General features: G+C 45.6%; 1 pseudogene; it reads left to right on the plus strand.

Moving 5' to 3' along the window:
* Pno1-ps1 (partner of NOB1 homolog (S. cerevisiae), pseudogene 1) lies at positions 782 to 2,048 on the plus strand (annotated as a pseudogene).

Below are 7,185 nucleotides of genomic sequence, written 5' to 3' on the forward strand. Positions count from 1 at the left end.
TGTTATTCAGAACACTGGGGGAGAAAGGACTTCAGTGGTATTACTAGTATGAGGATCTGCATGCTATGATACCAACGTACCAGCAAGACATGCTTCCTAGAACCATAGAGGCATAACTGCTGTGGGGTGACAGCCAGTTTCTGTTTGGACTTGAGGCCTGCCCCATTGGAGGGAGTGCCTGTTTGGTATTATAAATCCACCTCACTGGTCATGGGAATTCAAAGATCTAGTTATCCAACCAGGCCCCGAGTGGCACATGCCTTTGATCCCAGCACTTAGGAGACAAGAGGATCTCTGTGAGTTCGAGGTCAGCCTGGTCTACAGATGGAACTCCAGGACACAGAAAAACCCTGTCTCAAAAAAAAAAATCGGGGTTGGGGATTTAGCTCAATGGTAGAGCGCTTGCCTAGCAAGAGCAAGGCCCTGGGTTCGGTCCTCAGCTCCGAAAAAAAGAAAAAAAATCAATAAAAGATCTAACTATCCAATTTGAAAAATAAATAAATATGCTGGCTAAGAGTGTAATAAAAATAATTAACACGGGGTTGGGGATTTAGCTCAGTGGTAGAGCGCTTGCCTAGTTCAGTCCCCAGCTCCAAAAAAAAAAAAAAGAAAGAAAAAGGAAAAAAAATTAACACAATAAAGGAAATATATAAATATCTATATCTGGCCATAAAAAATTTTGCTGGGCACACTGCCCCGTGCTTCTAATTCCAGTATTTGGGAGACTGAGGCAAGAGGACTATAATTGGAGGCCAGCCTGGACTACAAAAAGATCTTGTCGACTTATCCGGGTTGAACATGGCTGAGATGGAGACACAAAACACCAGGACGGAGGACAGCTTTACTTCCGTCACGCACAGAGGGGTCCGTCGGGCGAAGAAGCGACAGGCTGAGCAATGGTCAGCGGCAGGACAGGATGGAGACGCTGGACACATGGACACGGAGGAGGTGCGGCCGGCGAAGAGGCCGGTCTTCCCGCAGCTCTCGGGGGATCAGCTCCTGACTAGGAAAGAAGAAACTGGGAAAGAAGAAAAATTCCCGTCCCAGCTAACAGATACACACCATTGAAAGAAAACTGGATGAAGATACTTACCCCGATTGTTGAACATTTAGGACTTCAGATACGCTTTAACCTGAAGTCAGGGAATGTAGAAATAAGGACTTGTAAAGACACCAAGGATGTCAGTACCCTGACCAAAGCCGCCGACTTTGTGAAAGCCTTTGTTCTTGGCTTTCAGGTAAAGGATGCGCTTGCCCTTATCCGTCTAGATGATCTCTTCCTAGAATCTTTTGAAATAACCGATGTTAAAACCCTGAAAGGAGACCACCTGTCCAGGGCAATAGGAAGAATCGCTGGCAGAGGAGGCAAAACCAAGTTTACCATAGAGAATGTGCCACGGACCCGGATTGTTTTGGCAGATGTGAAAGTTCACATTCTCGGCTCTTTCCAAAACATCAAGATGGCAAGGACAACCATTTGCAACCTCATCCTAGGAAACCCTCCATCAAAGTTGTATCCGAGATGTGGCCAGCAGATCAGCAGATCCGATTCTGATTCCCACCTAAGGCCATGCACGGGAGGAATCTCCCAGCCACCTAAAGCTCGGGTTCCTTCTCAGCTCTCAGCCAGAGCAGAAGCAGAAGAGGAAGGTTGAACAGGACTTGAACTCCGTTGCTTCTCGGATAACTTAAATATGTAATACTGAAAAGTACAACAGTTTATACTTAAAAGTAAACCACTGGGGGGGTGGGGTTGGGGATTTAGTTCAGTGGGGGGGTTGGGGATTTAGCTCAGTGGTAGAGCGCATGCCTAGCAAGTGCAAGGCCCTGGGTTCGCTCCCCAGCTCCGAAAAAAAGAAAAAAAAAAAAAAGAAAAAAGAAAAAAGAAAAAAGAGAAAAAAAAAAACCACTCAGGGCAAATTCGCAGTTTAAAACCTTGTCATTTAAAGGCAACTTCATGCTTACAACTTTTTGATTATATATTTACAGCTAAACTTATAAACTTATATAAACTCTGAAATTTTTAATTAAAAATGAATCAGTTCTTGAAAGAAAAAAAAAAAAAGATCTTGTCTCCAAGAAGCAAAACCAGAGGGTAGAGAGATGGCTCAGGGGTTAAGAGCACTGACTGCTCTTCCAGAGGTCCCAAGTTCAATTCCCAGCAACCACATGGTGGCTCACAACCAGCTGTAACGGATTCTGGTGTATCTGAAGACAACTACAGTGTAGTCATATACATTAAATAAATAAAATATTTTTTAAAAAAAGAAGCAAAACCAGGAAGACATAAAACAAAACAAAAACCAAAAAAAAACAAAAACAAAAAAAAAAAAACAAATAACACAAACAAACCAAGGACTATAGAATCCCTGGGAATAGAGAGTATTTGTTTTTGTGTGTGTGGTTTATGGGGGAGAGCATGCGTGCGTGAGTATAGAGACAACGGATGTCTTCCTCTATTCCTCCTTTTTTTTGTTTGTTTTTCGAGAAGCGATTTCTGAGTGTAACAGCTCTGGCTGATTTGTAGACCAGGTTGGCCTTGAACTCACAGAGATCTGTCTGCCTCTGCCTCCTGAGTGCTGGGATTACACACCCAGTTTTCGTTCTTTTTTGAGGCAGGATCTCTATAGTGGTTTGGGTCAGAGTGGCCTGATGGGTTCGAGTGTTTGATCCTTAGGGAGCATCACTATTAGGAGATGTGGCCTCAGAGGAAGTACGTTACTTGGAGAAGGGCTTTGAGGGCTCATAATGCTCAAGCTATGCCCAGTGGGATGGACAGTCTGATTCTGCTCCCCTGTAGATTAAGCTGTAGAGCTCTCAGCTCCTTCTCCAGCACCACGTCTGCCGGGACGCTGCCATGATGATAATGGACTGAGCCCCTGAAACTGTAAGCCAACCCCAATTAAATCTTTTCCTGTTGTAAAAATATAATAATAAAAAGTAAGTATTGGTGTCTTTTACCCCACTAGGTCCTCACTGCGGCATCCCAAGATATCTGCTAGATATCTTGGCGAAAACACATCCCAGTCGCACTTTCCTACACATAAAAGAACACACAACACAATAATCTTAGATCCAATTGATAAGATATAATTGCCCACTTAAACATACAAAGCCCGGTACTATCCATCCCTTGAGAACATTAATAACAACCTGTAAATACACAGAGCAGAATCTTTTTTTTTTAATATTTTATTCATTTATTATATGTAAGTACACTGTAGCTGACTTCAGACACACCAGAAGAGGGCATAGGATCTCTTTACAGATGGTTGTGAGCCACCATGTGGTTGCTGGGAATTGAACTCAGAACCTCTGGAAGAGTAGTCGGGTGCTCTTAACCGCTGAGCCATCTCTCCAGCCCCACAGAACAGAATCTTAACGACACCTGCCATCTTGTCCTGCCACGACTTCCCCCTCTCTCTCTCCTGTCTCTTCTTCTCTGTCCTAGTCTCCTCCTCTTCCTTCAAACTTCTCTCCCGCCCATCCTTCCTTCTCCTCCAATGATAGGCCTCCTTCTATCCTGTACCTGCCCCTCACCTGTACTTTACAAATTCAATGGGGAAAAGGTTCTGGTTAAATCACCTGATAACTGAGTACGTGACTAGGCAGCTGTCCTGGGGCAGTGGAATTAGCATTAAAATACGGATAACTCCAGGGCAAACCACAACATTTTCCTTTATAAGAGTTGTACTGTGTCTCTTCATGTCGTTAAAATCCTAAGAAATTCTCTCACTGAACTTGGAGCTTGCCCGTTCCACTACACTAGCTGTCCAGCAAGCTGCAAGAGTCATCCTGTCCCCATCTCCCTGTCTTCACCAGACCGGAGTGACAGGCACATCCTGCTAACCCATCTTTTAACATGAGTGCTGGAGATCTGAGCACGGGTCCTCTTGTTTGCACAATAAGTCTCATGCATGCTTTCAAAAAATAGTTTCGCGTTCCATATTCTCTCTGACTATTCATTTTCCTCTCACACTTGACTCAAGGACTGCAATGTAGCCATCGGGTCACAGGACTCTGAAGAAATGGAGGGTGTCAGCCCCATGGGAGGACAGTCCTGTTGCCGCAAGACTTTGGCACCACTGTTGGCTAAGGCACCTGAGCATCCTCCTGTGGCAAAGGACAGTGGTGTCTTGTCAGTGGTGTCTTGTCGAGCAGAATCACGGAATTGTTTTTGCTCCAACAGGTACAGGGAGCTGTTTGGAAGCTGAGCGAGGAAAAGGCAGAACTTACCTCCACTGAATACTTATCTTTCTATCCAAATCTCTCTGGTGTACAGCTGAGTTATGACTCTGCTGCCTCTTTCCCCAGATCACTTGCTTTCTCTAAGATTCTGCTAAAAGGAGATAGTGAAGGAGACCAGAGGGTAGGGGGAAGGAGAGTTAGTTTAGTTAGCTAGCCACCATTTGCTCTATTTGGGAGTTATTCCACCACTGCACATAGTGTCCATCCTTGTGCTTCTTCCTATGCACTCAGAACCATTGAGATGGCTTTGAGCAGGAAGATTCTCGAGAGTCTCGACCATGCAGGTTCCCAGGGCTCCTCTGGTCCCCAGTCCTGGCTGCCAACTGCTACTATTCTTGTGTTGTCTCAGTATTCTCTTCTCAATGCTCTTTCTGTACCCCCCTGAGCCCCCTGAACCAGTTTCTTGTATTTAAATCCTCTCTAATGAGACACATGATACACTCCCTGCTTTCTTGACTCCACCTCATCTTATATATAAGATTATCCTCATGGTAGAATGGATATGCATGCCACAGACACACACTGAAGTAACACACAAGAAAAATTAGTCTCCTAAATGAATGTCGAAAGAAGTAATCACTGGCTACGTGTGGCGTCACACATCTTTAATCCCAGCACTCAGGAGGCAAGGGGCATTGGATTTCTGAGTTTGAGGCCAGCTTGGTCTATATACAGTTCCAAGACAGCCAGAGCTACATAATGAGACCTTGTCTCAGGAAGAAGAGGGGGAAGAGGAGGAAGAAGAGGAGGAAGAAGAGGAGGAAGAGGAAGTAGTCACATCTCCCTGTATATCTTTCTTTAGTTCTATAAAGTCTCAACATTGGGAATGTCACTTTTTTTTTTTTTTTGGTTATTTTTTTTTAGAGCTGGGGACCGAACCCAGGGCCTTGCGCTTCCAAGGTAAGCAAGCGCTCTACCACTGAGCTAAATCCCCAGCCCCTTGGGAATGTCATATTGTTGAACACACAGGTGATAAATCTATCCTGAAAAGGAAGGAAGCATATAAGTCAGGATATGACCAAGAATAGGTCATGCTTCTTGATCTCCAAACGACAGATCTGGGTTGTAACTCACTGGTACAGTACATGTCCAGATGTGTGAGGCCCTGTGTTCAAGCCACAGCACAAGGAGAAATGTCTTACTAGAAATCATTTATCAAAATCTACAACAAACATAAACCAGACATACAGACCCATGGGGTAGAGTAGAGAGCTTGGCTACAGAGTCTTAGGTATATGATCAGATCATTTTGTGTGTGTATGACAGGGCCGATCACTGGAGAGAAAGATAGTACCTGATACTGTTTCCGAAACTCACGTTAAGTGGATCCCAGATCTACAAGTAAGCCTTTAAAGTGGAAGAAAACAGGGCATCTGGGGGTTCTGTTCAGTGGAGGAGCACTTGGCTAGAACCCACAGGCCTTGGGCTCAATGCTCAACAGTGAAAACAGAAAAGAAGAAAAGCAGCTAGGCATGGTGGAAACACTAATAGGATCCAGAGTTCAAGATTACCCTTGGCTTCAGATCAAGTTCCAGTCCAGTCTCACAGAAAACTATCTCAAAATGTACAAAGGAGCTGGGCACGGTGGTGCATTCCTGTGCTCAGAAGGCAGAGGAAGGGGGGGATCTCAGTGAGTCTGAGAGCAGTCTGGTCCTACAATTGGAATTCCAGGCTAGCCAGGGCTACATAGTGAGATCCTGTCTCAAAACAAAACAAGCAAATAAGCAAACAACAAAACACAAAAACAGGGGCTGGGGATTTAGCTCAGTGGTAGAGCGCTTACCTAGGAAGCGCAAGGCCCTGGGTTCGGTCCCCAGCTCCGAAAAAAAGAACCAAAAAAAAAAAAAAAAAAAACCAAAAAAAAAAAAAAAAAAAACCACAAAAACATACAAAGGCAATGATTTGACACCAAAGACAAGAGACAACAACAAAGGCCAGGTTGGACACTTCATGGAAATTCAAGTTTTTCTGAGTATCAAATGGCAGTATCAACAGTTTTAAAAGACGACTCACAGAGTGGGAGAAAATGGTGCAAATCAGATCTGATAAGTCATTGATATCCATAATGTATAGTCTTAAATTCCACATTAAGAGGAGCTACCCAATCGAACACGGGCGATGTTCAAATCCTGGAAGTGGTTTACCAGGAACGGAGCAGGCAAACCGGGACGTGAAGAGCAACATGGGAACCCAGGGTAGCACAGAAGCCAAACTGGGCTTCCAAGTCCCGCCCAGCTAAAAGCTAACCATTTTTGACGGCCCTCCCTATCAATGTAAATCTACTTAAATCCTTAAAATCTACTGGTCGGTGAGGTGGCTGCTGCTAAGAACCTGCCTGGAGTTCAGGATGCCAGACTGCCAGCAACCCCAAATCCCTATCCTAGTGGTTCCAAGCTCTCGACTCAAATGCTTTCGCTGAGTTCCCATCCCCCACCCGTGGAGAGACTGGCTTGCTTGGCTAGCGCAGATGAATGCAGCCCCCGCAGAGGTAGACAGAAGAGGCAACTTCTGTGCTGCCTTTAGTTTCTGAAGTGTTAGCACCTTAATGCTACCTTCAGTCTCTGAAAGTGGCCTGGGTCGGGCTGGCAAGCCTGGGATGAGTGGATAGGGGGTAGGGGTGGGATAAGGAGGTGAGGGTCTCCATTCTTCAGGGTACAATGAGAAATCTAAGACAGACAGCACCGACTTCAGGTCAGAAACAAGGGAAGCGTCAAAGCTGAGATGCTAGGCGAGGATCCCCAGCCCTGAGTGTGGGGGTGGAGAAAAGGGCCCTTCTCTATACAATCTCCGTTGTCTCTCCGGGGGACCCCCTCCGCTCTCTCAAGGGCCTCAGTCCTTCCCCTCCCCCAAACCCTGCGCCCTTTGTGGATTGGTCCCAGGCTGCCGGGGCGGGGCCTTATGGCCCTGACGTCACCGGCCGAGGAGGGAGGGGGAGAC

This window comes from Rattus norvegicus, chromosome 10 (assembly GCF_021556685.1).
Source record: "Rattus norvegicus strain SHRSP/BbbUtx chromosome 10, alternate assembly SHRSP_T2T, whole genome shotgun sequence".
In the NCBI taxonomy this organism is placed as follows: domain Eukaryota; kingdom Metazoa; phylum Chordata; class Mammalia; order Rodentia; family Muridae; genus Rattus; species Rattus norvegicus.